This window comes from Hibiscus syriacus, unplaced genomic scaffold (genome assembly GCF_006381635.1).
Source record: "Hibiscus syriacus cultivar Baekdansim isolate YM2019G1 unplaced genomic scaffold, ASM638163v2 tig00003041_pilon, whole genome shotgun sequence".
Lineage (NCBI taxonomy): Eukaryota > Viridiplantae > Streptophyta > Magnoliopsida > Malvales > Malvaceae > Hibiscus > Hibiscus syriacus.
Window position 1 is genome coordinate 1,101,951 of NW_024061960.1, and position 22,187 is coordinate 1,124,137.

Genomic DNA, 22,187 nt, shown 5'->3' on the forward strand with positions numbered 1-22,187 from the left:
CTTCACTTTTTTTTTAAAAAAAAACTTTTAATATTCGCTACAGTTGTTAGATTAGAGGAGAACTTTTTTTTTTAATTCTGTTTGATTGGCTGTAATTGATTTTTCGGAAAATGAATTACTGAAATTTGAATTATTGAAATTTGAATTACTGAAAAATGAATTATTGGAATTTGAATTCTGGAAAATGAATTACATTTCTGAAAAATGAATTACATTTCTGGAAAACATCTGAAAAATATTTTATGATGTTTGAAAGATATTATTTAAACCTTTTTTCTACTAGTTGAAGAGTTTTTTAAAAATTATTTATTACAAATATTAAATATAATAAATAATATTATTTATCATAAAACTTAATATTATTATTTTAAAATATTAAAATAATTTATTTATTATTAAATATTATTTTTATAATTTTATTAATAAAAATATTAATATTGGTATATTTTAGTGAAATAAAATATTATATATTATATTAATTATTTATTAAAGTAATAGTGTTATATTATATTTTAAAAATATTAATTAGTATATTTTAAATATCTTTACGAAAATATTATTTAAATATATAAATAATATTATTCATTATTAAATATATAAAAAATTATTATATATTATTAAAATAAAAATATAATATCTTATATTATTATAATATAATTGATTATTTTATATAATATTAAAAATATAATATTATATTATTATAAATATTAATAAATATATTTTAAATATTTTAATAATTAATATTTTGATGAAAATGATATTAAAATATTTTATTAATATTAAATTCATAAAATAAAATTATTTTGAGTATTTTTGCTTTGAAGTGAAAAGTTCGGAAAATGAATTACGGAAAATGAATCCGTAAGTCATTTTACAGAAAACACAAAGAAAATTCTGTTATTAAGAAAATGAATTACATTCCGGAAAACGAATTACGTGAAACAAACACGGGAAAACATTTTTCGGAAAACGAATTACGTGAAACAAACACGGAAAAATATTTTCCAGAAAACGAATTACATGAAACAAATATGAGATTTCGGGGAAAACCAATTCCGTAATTGGTTTTACGTCAAACAAACACACCTTAGTGGAGAATAAGTTTTCACTTAGCCTCTTGTTTATGTTTTCTCTTTTTGATGTTTTTTTTATAAGTCTAAGGATAATCAAAATACTCGAACCCTATGAGTCTCGACTCGACTCTATAAAAACATTTTTTTTAAAAATTTTGAGGTTCAGGGAGGTTTATATAGTATATAAGTTCGAGCGGGGCGAGATTGCGTTTAAGGTAAAAAAATCATCGATCTGACCCGACCCGGTTAATTTATATTTTTTTATATAAAATATATTTAATATTTTAGGAATTTTAATTTTATATTATTAAAATATGTTTTTAAATTATTAAAAATATAAAAATATTATAAAATATACTATTTTAACCATTTAAAATTATAATAAATAATTATAAATATATAAAATATATATTTAATTATTTTAAAATATTAATATATTCAGTTTGGGTAGGATTGGGGTCGGGTTTAGCCTAAAAATCAGAAAGGGTTCGGGTGGAAGAAAACTAAAATTTATCAGGATGGGACGAGGTCGGATATAAGAAATATGTTCATAAATCGAGGTCGGAGAGGCTAAAAACCCAACCCGTCCCGACCCATGCACATCCCTAGATAAGTCTTCTCTTTTAGTTTCATTTAACTTTAAAACTGATAATGTCTTAAAAAATAATTAAACCAAAAAATTTTAGGAGGGTCAGGACTTAATTTTAATGGTTTTAAAATTTTTAAAGACTTAAAATACAATTAAACCGTAACAGTTGGGATAGGCTATATCCCCTTCCGCCTTCACATGTTCCATCACTGATTTTATGTTTTGTCTAACTTAAAATTTTATGTTTTTCAATCATATTCGTTTCTATCGATTTTTAATCTTAAATTAAGCTACCATTTTAGAATTTCACATTAGGTACGCATGTATGCTTGAAAATAATAGTCCTTTAAAAATGTTATTGTTATACAAATTATTTCTATTATGAATAAAATTATAAATTTAATAAAATACCTATGTAGGCAAAAGTGTTACATTTAATTATCTCATTTCTCATTTATATTAGAAAAAAATCATAAAATAAAATAAATAGGGAACTAAATCGTCAAGTACTCGCTACATCGAATATTGCCGCCTGTGGTCTGATATGTGAACTCGTGAAACGTAACAAGCCGATTATTCTTATTCCAGTAGACAGGTTAACAAGTTAGAAACTACCAAACATATTTTGTTATTTATATTTATATAATTATGTAATTATAATTTACAGTACCAAACAAAATTAAAAAAAATACTTTCACCTTACCAATCAGACATGTTTATAAGATTATGAACAAAGAAGAAAATAGAAAAGAATTAGGGAGGGGGGGACAAAATGAATCTAATGCAGTCGATTCAATAAGGCTATACCAGCTCTCGCCAAGGAGAGAATAGATAGACCACGACGAATCTAAAAATATTTTTAGGGTTGTAAATACGCATATATTAACAACAAAATTTTTTGTATGAGATGAATATAAATAGAACTTTAAGGTAAATACCATCAGTAAGAATAGATAACCGGCGTAACGAAATTCGGATTTGAACACTTGCATCTGTCACTAGATGGGACCTCAACTGGACCACAAGGAGCTAAGCCTGGATGCCAGTTTCGCACTCTTGTAGTCGTCTCTAAGCTGAATAAACCAGAGTAATACAATACCCGAATCAAAACTAGCAACCTTCACAAACAAAAATGACCCCTTTCATCTCATCTTTTCTTTTCAATTTTTTATACCTAATAGATTTCAATTTGAAACTTTCATAATGTCATCATTTCTTTTAAGCCAATCGACTTAGTAGATCATCATTTATTATGAACTGCATACACCAAGTAAGAACATAATTTAAAGTTGCAAAGTTAATATTTGTAAAATACAACTATATAGTAAACTTCAAGTCCGGGTTATTTTTGTATTCAAGTGGTTTTTCGAGTTTGGGTTGATTGAGATAGGATCAAGAAATTGTTTGAACTTGAGAGTTGTCCTATAGAAAATTTTCACCATCTTTTGAGTCCAAACAATCAATAAATGCTGGCACCATGGCCTACTACTTTCCAAGGCTCTAGAGCAAATTTGTTTGAACTTGATAGTTGTCTAACTACCATGTGTCTAGGGACGAGTACAAAATTTTATGTTAGGAGGAGTGAACTTGTAAAGTTTAGGGGAGAAATTATAAAATTTTAGGGGAACATATTTTCAAAAGAAAATATATAAAATATAAAAATTTGAAATTTTTAGGGGGCTGACCATCCTCACCCACCCCCTCTAGGTCCATCCCTTGATGTGTCCCTTACTTGGTGGGCCTTAGATTCAACAGATACCTCCTTCACCAATCGTATAATACAACTAGCTATTTGACTCCACATCAAACCAGAGTCTACCACATAAAACAAAATTGCTGAATATTATCAAGGGATGATGCCTCACTTAAAGAACTATTTCAAATGAATGGATGAACGACGAAACACAGTTTTATATAAGTTGGTTGAATGAAGTTCTTGATGTGTGAGAGTAATTTGTTCAATATCTAGTGTACACATAGAGTAATTTAGTAGACTCAAAAGTCATAGAAATATATAAACAATAATCAAGGGAATTAAAATTATAAACATCATACCAGTTCAGTCTGAAATGCTTGTTTGGTAAGACCCTCTAATGCAGTGAATGCAGCCTCGAGGACTCGAGAAAGATAAGCAACAACTCTAGACATGGCTATAGAAGAGATCTACAACAGAAAACTGAATTTGTTTAGTTCAATCATCAAGTAGTCAACAAAGAGGAACATAAATGAAGTTAAAATAGGCACCTTTATAAGCATCACCCTCCGCGCTAGACATTGCTGTTGCCATTTCTTCACAAGCAGCAGCATGAGCACCGTCCACAGGCAATAAGAGCCGAGATATAGAATTTGCAAAGTACTGCAGATGAAAGGTAAGATTAATTCAAAACCATGAAACCAAAATATTCTTTCATATGTGCACTTTTCTGTAAGAAACAACCAAGACATCGATGTACTTCCTGAATTATGACCACACTACTGCCAGAACATTGTACTGCGACCATGAAAGATTTGAAACTGTTTTCACCGGAAGCTACAGCAGCTTCTGCCTGCTCATCAATTAATTAGCCACCCTTATTTGCATTATTTTTCATTAAATTGAAACTTAAAATGAATAAGATAAATCACAATTAGTTATGTACCTGAGAAGTAGCTGCAGCAGCCACCCTTCTACTAACACTTGTACCTATCACAAATCTTTCCCTCAAACCTGCAGCTTCAGTCAAGTTATCTCTAGCCCGTTCAAGTCCATCTGTTATGTATAGGCTAACCTGAAAAATGAGACATTGCAATTAATGTATTGGCTAACAAGTAGAATGGTATGCTTAATTAACCAACTTACTTGGTCGAGTAAGCAAGCGAACACTGCTCTTACATTGGCTGCAAGTGTAGCTGGCTGTCAAAGACATTACAATAAATTAATCATTGATGACATTTAAGTCATTATATATGGTTTCTTTCTCTCCACCCAGCCTTGGTTTCTTTTTAACAAACCAGTCATGGTGGTGGATACGGCCTTTGAATTGTACTGTTTAAAAGTTTTGAAACATAATATTTGCCCAAATGGAGCCTAAGAAACCCCAGAATGCTAAGATTTAAACAAATTTCAAGAGCAATATAGTTAATAGAAACATTGGAAACCCTCAATTTGTTCCCCTACATCCCCATGTAGGTGTTCAGTCCAGTACCTTCAGTCATGTCTCGTGACATGCAGAGAAACTGCACAGAACTAAGTGAGCATAACTTTGAAAAGTGGATAAATTATTACCAACAAAGAAAATAACGTGCATCTGGATATTGCTTCTTCATTCCACCACACATACTCGGTTACAGCTGCAACAGATATCTCCGGGGGGGGGGGGAGCCACTGAAGCCCCTCTAGAACGCCCTATTGTTACACTTAACTCTGAGACTTTCTGGCTTTCAGCACGCAGTTCTTCCAACTGCACAGCATCACAGATGTTACAGGCTGCAACAATGAAGCAAATAAAGCATTGAATCTTTAGGTGAACTAAATGCAAACCTTGGCTTGATACAGTTGTTTAAGAGAGGCTTGCTCATGTTCAGTATATTCATCCTTGTGAGAAGAAAAAAGAGACTCTGCAAGACCCGTAATAAAAACAAATTTCTGATTTAGTCATACAAGGAGCATAAAATAGCTATTGAGAGTGGGTACTTTCACATTTGTTGTTGGGAAAATAAACCTCTTGTAATCCAACAATCCATATAGATCACAACATTAACAAAAATACTTGAAAAATAAAAGAGAAACAAAACACAATAATTTAACGTGGAAAACTCCCAAATGGAGAAAAACCACATTGTCAAAAGACAACCAAGAGAAAAAATATTTACTATGTGGAAAATTATTACAACCACACTACAAACTATTTAACTCTCACACATGCCCAAAAGCTAAAGTACACCCCAAGAGAATTTCCCTTTAAATTCTCTACTAGTAAAACTAATAGCCTTCTAATACACCACTTTTATTTTGGTAATTGACATACATTTAACCAAAGGGAAATGTTCTATTTATAGGTTAAGAATTTTTCCATCCTTTGTTAATTTCCAATGTGAGATTTGGCCAATTTTTGTCAAAAACTAACAAATCTCCACATTGGCAAAAATTCCATACAATTCTTCACCATAAAAACAACAGCTACCTCAATAACACCATCAGCTATGATAGTCACAATTCTAAAAAACAAGAATTGTCATACTCCACCAAAAGAGTATACACACTTGGAATTCACTAACTCCAAGAATTTTTACCTTGACCAGTTCATGTCGAAAAACTGCTAATAAGTTATGGTGCAACTTCTAATGTTGACTTTCTAGGAAGTTCATTAGCCATCGACATCAATTCCACCACACACCTTGCATCAACTGTCAACCAATGCCCATGTGTAAATGTGGACATGCTACCTTTTCATACATCCTTTTCCATGGCAACTTAATTGGTGTTAACTTCCTAAAAAGGCTACTTTTAAAGCCTTTTTCACTTAAGTTATTGTTTGTTTAAAAGCTCATTTTAGTCATTTTAGGATCATGTAGTTGCATATAATTGCATTTGTGGTGGTTGTACTATTTTATTTCTCAATGGTGCTGTTTGAGGGAAAGGTGCAGTTTGTCTATGGTGTGCAGGGAATAGCAAGAAAAAGGATTCTTTGGGAAGTAATGTCGCGGCATCACACGTTGCTAGAGCAGATTGAAATGCCTTGGCATTTCTGGCGCAGAAAAGGACAAAAAGATATTTCTGCATCAGGACAGCTGGCACTGGACAGCTGTCCCTGCGCGTGGAGGACTGCTGTAACCACCTGCCAGAGCTACCAATGGACCACTGCCACTTGGAGGATAAGATTCATGCACAAAATGTGATTCTAGGGGTATGAGGGGTATTTTGCACCCAACAAACTCATCATTACCCCTATATATTTTATTTATTATTATATGACACCTCATGGGAGAGAGAAGAGAGGAGAGTGAGCACATGCATAGAGCAGAAAAATCAGATTTTTATTTTCTCTTTTTCCTTTCTTCTTCCTTGGAATATTCCTCCATTGATAAAGCTCCAAGGAGTGGCAAGCTAGGCGCCGAAAAGAGCTAGCGAGCTAGGTGGTTCGTGGTGGCCGAGAGGAGACCTCCGGTGGCGCGTCGAAGGCTTCTTCTCACTTCCCTTTTTGCTGCTATTTCTTTATATTATTTTGTGGGTTGTTGGAACGAATTTTCATGACTTTGTGTTTGGATATTTCGAACCCCACCATGAACTAACTTATTTGGTGGTGGTTGGTTGAATGGTTGTTTAAACTTTATTTTTAATGGTATATTTAAGTTTATTTTGGTTCTTTATTTGCTTTGCTTATGAATGCTTCACCATCTAGGCTTGTAAGAGGCATGGAAATGTCCATCTCTTAGATGAAGGTTAGGTATTCGGAAGAATCCTAAACTAAAAATACTTGTAAGTATTCGGAAGAAACACAAGATAAGATCCTCATAAGCAATGGGTTATGGTATTTTCAAGGGGCTTTGAACCGGCCTAGGAATATTATAACTTAATCCCTTAGATCTCGGAAGAGACTAGGATAGGATTTCAACGACTAAAAAGGGTGTCTTCATCAATAGGGTAGGCTGTCCAACATCGTTGAGTGAGAGCAGATGCCTTGGCATCCTATTCTGTTAGGTTCTTTTGAACACCTTAGGAAAGCCCTGTCGAGTAAGTAAAGACAAGATAGCTTAGATATACTTGAGAAATAAGTTTAGCAACCTTAGACCAATCCTTACCATTCATTTCATTGGAAGCTTGTCACGTGAGGATTATTTTCTTCTTATTTTATTTATCTTTTTATTTACTATTTTTACCATTTCTCATTGCCTTGACATTTCACCATACTCAATATTAAACATCCATCATTGCCACTGCATTTCCATTTGCTACACCATCACACCATCAATCCACATTCACCAGCATACACATTTCCATTACCGTGACATTTGTATATATCAAGACTAACTATACTTAGATAATTTAGTGTGTTGCTTTGGTTAGATTTTCGTAATTTCACCCAATCCCTGTGGAGACGATACTCACTCATCATTATATTACTTGAGCGATTGTGTATACTTGCACATTATTTGCGTATATTTTATAGTACTCACAACACGCGAACAAGTTTTTGGCGCCGTTGCCGGGGATTGGCAGCCTGAAGTTATTTAGTTTTGCCAGAGCATTTTATTTTGCATTTTTTTATTTTTGTATAGTTTACTTGATATTTTTGTTTTATTTTTCAGGTTTATTTAGTGTATGCCTAGAAGAAATTCTGAAGAGCCTTTGGAACCAATAGAACCTGAGATTGAAAGACTCTTTAGAAGAAGAAGACGTTCTCAAAGAAATATGTATCAGATTGGAAACCAAGGCATTGGTCAAGATGACGGAAATCAGAATGACGAGGCATTAAACAATGCTGAACCTGCTATCAGGCCTCGTGTTATTCGAGATCATTTAAATCCGATGCTGGATGATCTGAATCCTGGGATTGTGGCACCCGAAATTTAAGCTGCACATTTCGAGCTGAAACCAGTCATGTTCAACATGTTGAATTCCATTGGGCAGTTTGGGGGTATGCCAACTGAAGATGCCAGGCAACACATTCGCAATTTTCTGGAAGTTTGTGATTCTTTCCGCCAAGAAGGAGTGCATGAGGATTTTCTGAAATTAAAGCTTTTTCCGTATTCATTGCGTTACCGAGCAAGGGCTTGGTTGAGTGGTGTACCAGCCGGTTCGATGGAATCATGGGCCGATCTTTGCAAGAGCTTCTTATTGAGGTACAACCCACCAAATATGAATACGCAGCTAAGGAATAAAATATCATCTTTTCGCCAGGGAGACGACGAATCCATGTATGAGTGTTGGGATCGTTACAAGAGTTTGCTTCGAAAGTGTTCAAATCATGGTTTTCATGATTGGACTCAAGTAGTCATGTTCTATAATGGAGTCAATGCACCCACGAGGATGTTACTGGATGCCTCGGCAAATGGGACATTGCTGGATAAATCACCTACGGAGGCGTTTGCTATCTTGGACATAATTGCTAACAATGATTATCAATTTCCTTCCTCAAGACTTGGGAGTGGGAGGAGAGCACCTGGAGCATTTGAGTTTGAAGCCAAAGATTCGGTGTCCGCTCAACTTTCCGCTATTACTAATATGTTGAAGAACTTACAATGTTCCACTGATGTGAAGGAAGTGAAACCAACTAGTCTGGCATGTCTGTTATGCCAAGGCAATCATCACGAGAGCGAATGCCCAACCAACCATGAGTCCATCAACTTTGTAGTCAATTACAATCGAGGCAGCAACAATCCTTACTCAAACACTTATAATGCTGGATGGTGTCAGCATCCTAATTTTTCATGGGGAAATCAAGGAGCCCACAATGCTAATCAACCTACTAGGCAGCAGAATCACAATGAGCCTCAAAGTTACCAAAATGCTATGCCATGGCATAATGCTAACAAAGGAGCTTCATCTTCAGCGAGCATAAGTTCCTTAGAAGCTACAATTCAAGAAGTCATATCTACTACGAAGACAATGTTGCAAGACCATTCTACTTCAATTAAGAATCAAGGAGCTTTACTTTATAGTCAAGGCGCCTTACTTCAAAGCCATAGCTCGTCTCTGAGAGCTTTGGAAGGTCAAGTTGGTCAGATTGCTACGGCATTGCAAGAGCGTCAGCAAGGACGTTTGCCAAGTGATACTGAAGTCACTAAAGGGCCTCGAAAAGAGCACTGCAATCTGTTAACTCTTAGGAGTGGAACATAAATCAATCGACAAGTCAAGGATAGTGGGCCATAGCATGATGATTCTAATCCCACTACTGAAGCTGAATTACAAGATGATAGAGTTTCTGAGAAGGAAAAAGAGGAGGATTCTGCCAAGGTACCAGATTCTGATGCCAAGGCAAAAGAAAATTCTATGCCTACAGTTAAGGAAGCTAGACCTCCCCCACCCTTCCCGCAAAGATTGAAGAAGCACAATGATGAAGTTCAGTTCAAGAAGTTTGTAGACATTCTTGATCAGCTCCATATCAATATACCTCTCTTGGAAGCTGTTGAACAGATGCCGATGTATGCCAAATTTCTGAAGGACATCTGTACCAAGAAGAGGAAAGTAGAGACTGTTGCCACGGCAACAGAATTTTGTTCTTCATTGAGTAAGTTGCCGCCAAAGAAAAATGATACGGGAAGCTTCATTATTCCTTGTTCAATTGGAGCTAATTTCATTGGAAAGGCTTTATGTGATCTTGGTTCAAGTGTCAACTTAATGCCAAAATCGATATTCTTGAAGCTTGGCATAGGAGATGCAAGACCCACCTCAGTTATTTTACAACTTGCCGACAAATCCCATGTTAAACCTGAAGGGAGAGTCGAGGATATCATAGTAAGGGTGGACAAGTTTGTGTTTCCAGTCGACTTCTTAATTCTGGACTGCGAAGTTGATGCCAAGGCACCAATCATTCTGGGAAGACCTTTCCTAGCCACTGGACGTATCTTGATAGATTGTGAAAAAGGTGAACTCACCATGAGAGTGACTGATCAGTGTGTGACTGTCAATGTTTTTAGAACACTCAAATATGTTGATGACACTGAAGAATGCCAAGGCATTTCTGAATTGAACTCAGTGATTGAAGAAGAGACTGAACATCTTTGCCAGAACAACTTCATTCAGCTAGCAGAAAATGAATATTGGGTGGATGATGAAAGCTTAGTGGAGTCCGACGACTTTCCAATTTTGGAGGAGCAATCTAGCTTAGTACAAGTTAGATCAGGTATGAATTTTGAACCTCTGAATTTTGATGAATTCATTTCTCCTAAGCCTTCATTATTGCATGCACCCAATCTAGAGCTTAAGACTTTGCCAGGGCATCTTAAATATGTTTACTTAGGTAGCGATGAGACTTTACCGGTGATTATTTCCGCTAACCTTACTGCTAACCAAGAGCAAAGTTTGTTAAGTGTTTTGATGCAGTATAAGAAAGTAATTGGTTGGACTATGGCCGATTTGAAAAGCATTAGTCCCATGATCTGTATGCACAAGATTCTGCTAGAAGATTGCCACGGCAATTCAATTGAACCACAAAGAAGACTCAACCCTGTTATGAAGCAAGTGGTTATGAAAGAAATTCTGAAATGGCTTGATGCTGGAGTGATCTACCCTATCTCCAATAGCTCATGGGTGAGCCCTGTCCAATGTGTTCCGAAGAAAGGAGGCACGACGGTGGTTACGAAAGAGGATAATGAGCTATTACCCACTTGCACTGTTACCGGATGGAGGATATGCATGGACTATCGAAAACTCAACAAAGCTACGAAGAAGGACCACTTTCCTCTACCTTTCATCGACCAAATATTGGATCGATTTACCGGCAAAGCATTCTATTGCTTTTTGGATGGGTACTCGGGGTACAATCAAATTGCCATCGCACCAGAGGACCAGGAGAAGACTACATTTACTTGTCCCTATGGTACTTTTGCCTTTAGGAGGATGCCTTTTGGACTCTGTAATGCCCCGGCAACGTTTCAGCACTGTATGCAAGCTATATTTTCAGATATGGTTGAGGATTTTCTGGAGATCTTCATGGATGACTTTTCTGTTTGTGGGGATGATTTTGAACGATGCCTCGGCAATTTAGAAAAAGTTCTCAAGAGATGCGAAGAGGCTAAGTTGGTCTTAAACTGGGAAAAATGTCGCTTCATGGTGACTGAAGGTATTGTATTAGGCCACAAAATTTCACACAAGGGTATTGAGGTAGACAAGGCGAAAATTGAAGTGATTGAAAAATTGCCACCACCAACTTCGGTCAAGGGAATAAGAAGTTTTCTTGGACATGCTGGATTTTATAGAAGATTTATCAAAGACTTCTCCAAGATTTCTAAGCCCTTGTGCACATTGCTTCAACAAAACCAACCCTTTGTGTTTGACGAATTATGCCTCGGCGCATTTACTAAGCTGAAACGACAACTGATCTCGGCACCCATTGTAGTCCCTCCCGACTGGACATCACCATTTGAGCTGATGTGTGATGCAAGCGACTATGCCGTAGGAGCTGTTTTGGGGCAACGCCGAGGTAAAACTTTTCATGTTATTTATTACTCTAGTCGCACTTTAAATGAAGCACAATTGAACTACACCACCACTAAGAAAGAATTACTTGCCGTGGTATTTGCTTTTGATAAATTTAGACCTTACCTAATAGGCACTAAAGTTATTGTTCACACTGATCATTCGGCTATAAAATACTTAGTGAACAAAAAGGATGCCAAGCCTAGACTTATTAGGTGGATCTTACTTTTGCAAGAATTTGACTTAGAGGTGGTAGATAGAAAAGGAACTGAAAATCAAGTTGCTGATCACTTATCTAGGATAGAGAACAATTCTGAATGCCATGACACTGTAGATATCCAAGAGGAATTTCCTGATGAGAAAATTTTATATGCCGCGGCAATCCCGTGGTACGCTGACCTTGTTAATTTTCTTGTTAGTGGAATTGTGCCTTTTGATTTGAATAGTCAGGCTAAAAAGAAGTTCAAGCACGATACAAGGCACTATTTTTGGGATGAGCCATATCTGTTCAAACATTGTGCCGATCAGCTCATTAGACGATGTGTTCCTGAAGAGGAGCAAAGTAATATTTTGTACCATTGTCATTCGGCCCCAAGTGGAGGCCATTTTGGTGGAACAAGGACTGCTGCTAAGGTCCTGCAATCAGGATTTTACTGGCCAACTTTGTTTAGAGATGCCCAAGCATTTTACAAAGGATGTGATCGATGCCAACGGACTAGAAACATCTCTAGACGACATGAGATGCCGCTGCAAAATATTTTGGAGATAGAGCTGTTTGATGTATGGGGCATCGACTTCATGGGACCATTCCCATCTTCTGAAGGAAAATTATATATATTGCTTGCTGTGGATTATATGTCAAAGTGGGTGGAAGCAATAGCAACTTCAAAGAATGACTCCAAGACCGTACTCAAGTTTTTGCACAAGTATATTTTCACTCGGTTTGGAGTACCTCGTGCTATCATCAGTGATGAAGGAACCCATTTTGATAACAAGTTGATTGCCAAGGCATTGCTGAGATATGGAGTTCGACACAAGATTGCCACGGCATATCATCCGCAGACAAATGGCCAGGCTGAGATATCTAATCGAGAGATCAAGCAGATTTTAGAGAAAGTGGTGAACCCAAAGCGAAAGGATTGGTCGCCAAAGTTGGATGAAGCACTTTGGGCGTACAGAATAGCATTCAAAACTCCTTTGGGGATGTTACCCTTCAAGTTAGTGTATGGTAAAGCTTGTCATCTCCCGGTTGAGTTTGAACATAAAGCTTATTGGGCTATCAAGCGATTGAATTTCGATGCTCAACTAGCTGGGGAGCAGAGATTATTAGAACTTAATGAAATGGAAGAGTTTAGAGCACAAGCATATGAGAATGCTCGGATATACAAGGAGAAAACCAAGAAGTGGCATGACCAAAAACTGATGCCACGGCATTTTCATGTGGGGCAACAAGTCTTGCTTTACAACTCCAGACTTAAACTCTTTCTTGGGAAGCTAAAATCTCGATGGTCAGGGCCATTTGAGGTGCATTATGTCTATCCCCATGGAGCTGTTGACATTAAGAGAATAGACAATGGGAAGATCTTCAAGGTTAATGGCCAACATCTGAAAGCCTACAATGGAATTCCACCACCGCACAACAAGGACGTGTTACGGCTGCACGATACTGAAGCGTGCCCAGAGGAGAACCAAAATTCGATGCCTCGACATTGAATTTGTGTCTGTGCATAAATAAAATTTAACATTCAAGTTTTTTCTTTAGTTTTATTTTATTTTAATTTGTAATTAATTTTTGATCTGATTTGTAGGGACCACACTGCTGCAAACCGTACAAGGAGCGGTTACCAAAGGGAGGAAAGGACAAAGCATTAATTAGAGAGATATTCTTTTGATTTGTTTCTTTTTAATTTAATTTCTGACATTTCTTTTCTCTTTCCACAGTTTTTATCCCATCACATCATTGCTTTTTGGCAGTTTTTCCTTCCCCATACACGCACAACCCCCACCCACTAATTTATCTCTTAACCTTCCTATCACCCCTTTTCTCTCCCAAATTTTTAACTTTTTCTTTTATCTTTCATTATTAATTTTTCTCTTTCATTTTAACTTTTACCTTTTCTCTTTCTTTCATTCATCTTCTTTCTTTGTTATTTCTCCATAGCCGAAATACATCCAAGTTTTTAAAGCTTTCAAAAGCTTCTTCCTTTTTCATTTTTCTTACTTCAAAAACACTGAAAATGGTGCGCTCAAGACCAGCTCCAACTGACACGACCGCTTGGCAACAGTTTGAGAACGATGAGGCTAAGGCTCGGTTCCAAAACTTCAAGAACCGAAAACTCTTTTTTGAGTTAGGATTTATTTTTACCGAGGAAACCGATGGTGGTTTTGGACCCGATGTTATGGACATCGTGACGCCACTCAAATGGCAGAAGTTTGCTCGTCATCCTGGTTCGGTGAACGCCTCATTAGTTAAGGAGTTCTATGCGAATCTTTCCAAGCCCAATCAACACTCCATCTTCATTCGAGGTAAGCAAATCCGTTTTACATCCACTGCTATTAATTGTTATTTTCATTTGCAGGATGTTGTGGATAACCATGCCACGTTCGAAGAGGAAGCCGATAGCAACACATACGATGGGGTCTTGGAGGACATTTGTTTCGAAAACACTGAGTGGAATGGTCGCCAGACGAGCCGATACTCGGTCAACCGGGAACGCCTTCAGCCGCGCACAAAGCTATGGAATCACTTTCTCAAGCATAAATTAATGCCCACCTCCCACAACACTACGGTATCACTTTCACGCTTATTGCTTTTACATTCTATAATGGTATCCCGTTCGATCGATGTGGGTCGTATCATTGTTCAGCAAGTTAACGACTGTTTGGGTAAAAAGGCAAGTGCTTTGGTGTTTCCTAATTTAATTACCGCTTTATGTCATAAGAAAAAGGTTGAGGAAAATGCTTTTGATGAAATTTTACCTAGATTATCGGGCATCACTAGGGCTAGACTTCCACTGTTGTTGGGAATTGAAAATCCCAAGTCTAACGACCCTGTTCATGAGCAATTTGTAGGTGCTATAGAATCGAATGCCGAGGCAAGGTTACTTTCTCTCGAGGAAGCTGTGACGCAGACTCAAGCTCAACTGCATGCTTTACACGGTGACATCCGTAACTTCTTTGGATATGTGAAGCATAGAGATGCTGTGGTGGAATCATTCTTTCAAGAAATCATTCCCCACGGACAACGGAATTTTCCTGGATTCCCAGACGAAATTCTGCCGGCATTTAATGCCGAGGCATCTCCAGAGCCTGAGCACGATGCACCTGATCCTCCTGCTGATGACCCTACTCCTGATACACACCGGTCCAAGACTCCTGAATATCCGCCCACTGTCCCTGTCGAAGAAACACCCAGCCCCGTCCCAGCACCCAATCCTTCTCCTGCACAATGTAGTGGTCGCCGCACCAAGACCACGGCTGGACGCATTGCGCACTATTACTCCAATTCTTCCGAGTCCAGCCCAGCACCTATCCGGAAGCGCACCCGACGAGGAGGTGCTAGCACCTCCAAAGTACCACCATCACGTAAACATTGAGGTACCTCTTTTGCATCCATTTTCATTTAGTTGCATTTCATTGCATAACATATAGTTTTTAGTTAGTTTGGTTCTCTTTAAAGCATCGAGGACAATGCTTCCCTTAAGTTTGGGGGAGGTAGTGTTCTTGGTAGGTCATATGCATGATAGCATTAGCATAGTATTATGCCATGGCATCAGTAAATGGTAGGACAGTTAGATAAAATGTTTTGAGGATACCCGATGATGATAATTTTGTTAGGCTAGAATCTGAATGTAAATGACTATTGAGAATGATAGAACTCACTCTAGGGCTTGATGCTTGGTGAAAAATATTTACACGATTTGTATGTTCTCTATACTTAGAAAATTTAGGAAATTTTTATTAAGGAACTTTAGTTAGTCTTGGCATTGAAATATAGTATGGTGTTTAAAAGGAAAATCAAAAACAAACTCCCTTAGAAATGAAACTGTGAATAAATGCTTAAGCATAGCTGTAGAGGGACACTCCTCTTTGCCGTGGCATTTCCTGGAACTTTCTTTAATAAATGGAAGCCTCATGCATATGAGTGAATGAAAGAAGTCACTGGATAACTCTACTTAACTAGCCCGGGGATGGAAGGTATGCTCCCTTTCATCTAGAGTGTGGGAGAGTAGGTGTGATGAGCTGACTCCCTTCGTAACAGCATCAAAAAAAAAGGGAGTAAAAATGTGCTTAATGATAAGTAAATGCCTTGACAAAAACTAGAGAACTTGATTAGAAATTGTCTAAATTCGCTAAGTATAGATTGGATACAATCACGCACACACACTACCACAAAGGATTTTGACCTAAAGAAAAGTACTTGAATTCTTGATAAGTCTAGCATGTTGAAGCCTATCGTTCTGAGGGTTGAAATTCAATTTTGTCCTACTGTCTTACTATCAAACTTTTCCATGACATTATGCTTATGTAACTGCTATCCATTACTTGAGGACAAGCAATAGCTTAAGTTTGGGGGTGTGTTAACTTCCTAAAAAGGCTACTTTTAAAGCCTTTTTCACTTAAGTTATTGTTTGTTTAAAAGCTCATTTTAGTCATTTTAGGATCATGTAGTTGCATATAGTTGCATTTGTGGTGGTTGTACTATTTTATTTCTCAATGGTGCTGTTTGAGGGAAAGGTGCAGTTTGTCTATGGTGTGCAGGGAATAGCAAGAAAAAGGATTCTTTGGGAAGTAATGCCGCGGCATCACACGTTGCTAGAGCAGATTGAAATGCCTTGGCATTTCTGGCGCAGAAAAGGATAAAAAGATATTTCTGCATCAAGACAGTTGGCACTGGACAGCTGTCCCTGCACGTGGAGGACTGCTGTAACCACCTGCCAGAGCTACCAATGGACCACTGCCACTTGGAGGATAAGATTCATGCACAAAATGTGATTCTAGGGGTATGAGGGGTATTTTGCACCTAACAAACTCATCATTACCCCTAGATATTTTATTTATTATATATGACACCTCATGGGAGAGAGAAGAGAGAAGAGTGAGCACATGCATAGAGCAGAAAAATCAGATTTTTATTTTCTCTTTTTCCTTTCTTCTTCCTTGGAATATTCCTCCATTGATAAAGCTCCAAGGAGTGGCAAGCTAGGCGTCGAAAGGAGCTAGCGAGCTAGGTGGTTCGTGGTGGCCAAGAGGAGACCTCTGGTGGCGCGTCAAAGGCTTCTTCTCACTTCCCTTTTTGCTGCTATTTCTTTATATTATTTTGTGGGTTGTTGGAACGAATTTTCATGACTTTGTGTTTGGATATTTCGAACCCCACCATGAACTAACTTATTTGGTGGTGGTTGGTTGAATGGTTGTTTAAACTTTATTTTTAATGGTATATTTAAGTTTATTTTGGTTCTTTATTTGCTTTGCTTATGAATGCTTCACCATCTAGGCTTGTAAGAGGCATGGAAATGTCCATCTCTTAGATGAAGGTTAGGTATTCGGAAGAATCCTAAACTAAAAATACTTGTAAGTATTCGGAAGAAACGCAAGATAAGATCCTCATAAGCAATGGGTTATGGTATTTTCAAGGGGCTTTGAACTGGCCTAGGAATATTATAACTTAATCCCTTAGATTTCGAAAGAGACTAGGATAGGATTTCAACGACTAAAAAGGGTGTCTTCATCAATAGGGTAGGCTGTCCAACATCGTTGAGTGAGAGCAGATGCCTTGGCATCCTATTCTGTTAGGTTCTTTTGAACACCTTAGGAAAGCCCTGTCGAGTAAGTAAAGACAAGATAGCTTAGATATACTTGAGAAATAAGTTTAGCAACCTTAGACCAATCCTTACCATTCATTTCATTGGAAGCTTGTCACGTGAGGATTATTTTCTTCTTATTTTATTTATCTTTTTATTTACTGTTTTTACCATTTCTCATTGCCTTGACATTTCACCATACTCAATATTAAACATCCATCATTGCCACTGCATTTCCATTTGCTACACCATCACACCATCAATCCACATTCACCAGCATACACATTTCCATTACCGTGACATTTGTATATATCAAGACTAACTATACTTAGATAATTTAGTGCGTTGCTTTGGTTAGACTTTCGTAATTTCACCCAATCCCTGTGGAGACGATACTCACTCATCATTATATTACTTGAGCGATTGTGTATACTTGCACATTATTTGCGTATATTTTATAGTACTCACAACACGCGAAAAGGTAGCTATCATGCCATGAGGATATATATCTTTCTTTACAAAGCAAATTCATATTCTTCATTTTCAAAGACGACTACATTAGTAGCATCACTTTTGGAGCCATTAGCCGAATTAGCTCCACCGTTTTTGCAATCCTTCTTTAGATGTCCAGGTTGCCCACATCTCCAGCATATAATTTTCCATTTGGAGCCTTTATACTTCTTCCTATTTCCACAAACCGGCAATGCTCCACTATCAGAAGATTTGTTCTCTCCATTTTTAGCCTTCTTTCTTCCGAAATCAGCTTACTTGTCACTTCTGAAAAATTCACATTCTCTTTCCCGTACATTAAAACGGTTTGCATGTGCTCATAGGAAGATGGAAGAGACCAAATAAGTCTCAATGCTTTATCTTCATCATCAATCTCCACTCCAATAGATTCCAGTTCAGAAACAATCCCATTTAGTGCACTAAGGTGGTCATAAATTTTTGTACCTTCTTCCATTTGCAATTTGTGAAATTTCTCCTTCAAATATAACCTATTTGAAAGACTTTTAGCTTGATACATTTCCTCAAGCTTTTCCTAAAGCTCTTTTGTTGATGACCATCTAGCAACATTAGCAAGAACATTTTTGGTTAGACAGAGACGAATCTGACTTGCTGCTCTCATGTCTAACTCCTCCCATTCTTCTTCACTCATCTTGGATTTTCCCTTGTCTCCACTGTTGTCATTAGGTTTATCTGGTTCCTTTCCTTCGGACAAAGAAGCTGGATTTCCCTTTAAGGCCTTATACAATCCAGACTGGATTAGTATATCCTTGACTTATACTTACCACAACCCAAAATTAATTCTCCCATCAAATTTCTCAATATCAAATCTGAAACTCATTTTTGCTCAACAATGCTACAGTGATCTCACACGTGAATAATGAGTGAACAATTGTGTCTACAAAATGCACTAAGAAAGTTTCCAGGAAAGATTGGGGGGACACAAATGGTACTGCTTAAGTCCCAACCTCCTTAGGCGATTATAGCCTTTGTGACAAAACTTTCTTGGCTGCACTTACTTACACAATACCACACTCAATAAACACAATAACGTATTTAAAGGACCTCCAGTTGGACCACAACAATTTCTAAAAAATCTTTTCTGATGTAGAAGATCGGATAAAGCCACAACCACAGAGCATACTAAGAATTTTAAAGAAATTCCTACACCGCCTTAAAGTTTATCTTTTACCAAACCATTGACTCCGATACCAATTGTTGGGAAAATAAACCCCTTGTAATCCAACAAAACCTTTAGATCACAACATTAACAAAATTACTTAAAAAATAAAAGAGAAAAAACACAATAATTTAACGTGAAAAACTCTCAAAATGGAGAAAAACCACAGGCGTTGTCAAAAGACAACCAAGAGAAAAAAATATTTACTATGTGGAAAATTATTACAACCACACTACAAAATATTTAACTCTCACACATGCCCAAAAGTTAAAGTACACCCCAAGAGAATAAATTCTTTTTAACGTGGAAAACTCCCAAATGGAGAAAAACCACAGGCGTTGTCAAAAGACAACCAAGAGAAAAAAATATTTACTATGTGGAAAATTATTACAACCACACTACAAAATATTTAACTCTCACACATGCCCAAAAGCTAAAGTACACCCCAAGAGAATTTTAAATTCTCTACTAATATAGCTAATAGCTTTCTAGTACACCACTTGTATTTTGGTGATTGACATACATTTAACCAAAGGGAAATGTTCTATTTATAGGCTAAGAATTTTTCCATCATTTGTTAATTTTCAATGTGGGATTTGACCAATTTTTGCCAAAAACTAACATTTGTTTCACTCATGTCACCTCTCTTGATTGTAATGCGACATTATACATTTCCATTTAACATTTCCAAATTCATCTGACGCGATCATAATCTATTTTGGACTATTTTTATTTAATCTCATCAGTAGTTCCAAATAACCAACCCTAAACTGTCTACTTTAATCAAATAACAATGTATCTGATTCCAAAAATGCATTTAACATTATAGAATGACAATGCACAACAAGGTGATCTGCAAAGGAGATACTGTGATATTGTTACCTTCAACATCCAAATCACCACATCCAACAGCTCGCCGGTCTCTAGCAAGTTCTTGAGTCTTCTCATACGCCACAGCTAACACTCTCAGATACTGAAGCCTCAAGTGAAATATGATATAAAGTCAATCCTTACTTCTACTTACCGTTAGAAAAAGATTATGTGGATGCTTCTTCTATAAGTTTACTTACCAATAAAATTCCACCTTCCACCATGGGACGCGGCAAGAGATGGCTTCTCCAGTAATTTGTCCAAAAGAGAAGTAACTCGCTGCAAGTGACTTAGGAAACCAGCCATAATTAGAAAAAAAAATTACTCATAATGGTGCTGCATCTGCATTGAAAAAATGCAATAATATGGGAACATGAAGGACATAATCAAGGCACCTGAACTAAGATTGACATAACATCATTAGGAGAAGGGAATACTGCCATAATTGTGGCAGCTTCTTTTTCATACAGTATCTGCGGGAGAAACAACATAGATACAAGAATTCTTTTTGATGAATTCAAGCCTTTGAATTTATATAAATATAACTAATCTCTTGGCCTGTAATTTCTTTGTATAATTTAGAAAGACAACGCCCAACATAGTTTGGAGAAATTCAGTCACCAAGAACTAAATTAGTGCTGAATTCATCACTTCCACATCAATGAACATTGGACGGGTTGCTACATAATGTTGCATGGCACTAGTGCCCCTGTTGAACTGCAGTTTGAAGAACCGGACATTCCGAATTGATAAACACGACTCTTTCATAAATTTTAATAGTCTGGTTGAAGAACACAACAATTTAAGAGCCACATTGTTTTTTTTTTCTTTCAAAAGTTGAGAGTTTTAAGAATAATTAAATCTTTTTAAATCTATATCGACCAAAAGATATTTGTACTAATTTGTTATATGTATATATATATATTTTCAAGTTAAAAATCAAATAAAAATTTAATTTAATTTTTAATTTTTTTCTACTAAAATAGCTTTTATTTATTTGACCAAAAACAAGTGGACTGTTAGGGAAAACAATGGAGTGGTGCTGACATAATAGGTGATGATATGATGAAGTAGGAGAGACAAGGGAGCAACTACTAGGGACCTAAACCAGTAGGAATATATATTTTCACTCTATCTCTCATCCTTTGTGCGCGTCATCACACGCTCCAAGTTATTGCCCCTATTAATGTATTTCATGCGAAAAGAATAAATTTCTAATTTTGTTGCGGTGTATGATATAAAAAATTCAATTCAATAAAAAATAGAAAAGTTTAAAATACAACTTGTTAGTATAAAGTTAAAAGCGTGATAAATCTGTTGTAACTGAAAATATATAATATTTTCGGTTATAAGTCATAAATCCCCGTAATATAACTTTTTGGTCATAACTTAAAATGTTATAAATTTATATAATTTTTTAATTGAATATGATAATATTTTATATTAAAATCATCTTAAATTATTCTTTTTTTCATTAATGTAGGAAGATTACAATGTAATATTTATTTTAGAGATTTTTAATTAATTGACAATGAAAGTTCAAATACTAATGTTATTAAAACCGGACCGGACCAGTCGGTTTGACCGGTTGAACCGTGAACCGGTGGCCTGTCTGGTCCGGTTAACTCCCAAAACCGGATTAGCACAGAACCGGTAAAGAACCGGCTGAAAACCGGGGTGAACCGGCTGAAAACCGGCAAAACCGGTTTGAACTGCCGGTTCACTTTTTTTCTTTAAAAAAAATTAAACCAAACAACGTCGTTTGTTCAACGAGCTGAGTCAAATTCGAGTATTGCTGAGCTCGACTCGACCTCGAAAACTTTAAAAGTAAGCTCAACTCGACTCAAAAACTCACGAGCTAAAAATTATCAACTCGAAATATAATATTAAAACTTGAAATCGAAAAGGCTCGAACTCAAAAAAAAATTTAGAAGTTCGATTGAAGCCTAAAATTTGAGCTTAATTGAAGCGAAAGAATAGTTCGCTTTGTGCTCACCAAAAGGCTCCATGATTTTGAATGTCAAATTACCTCTATTATTTATAG

At 36.5% G+C, this 22,187-nt stretch overlaps 1 pseudogene; it reads right to left on the reverse strand.

Moving 5' to 3' along the window:
* Positions 1–2,672: 2,672 nt before the first annotated feature.
* LOC120167740 lies at positions 2,673–20,911 on the reverse strand (annotated as a pseudogene).
* Between the last annotated feature and the right edge of the window lie 1,276 nt (positions 20,912–22,187).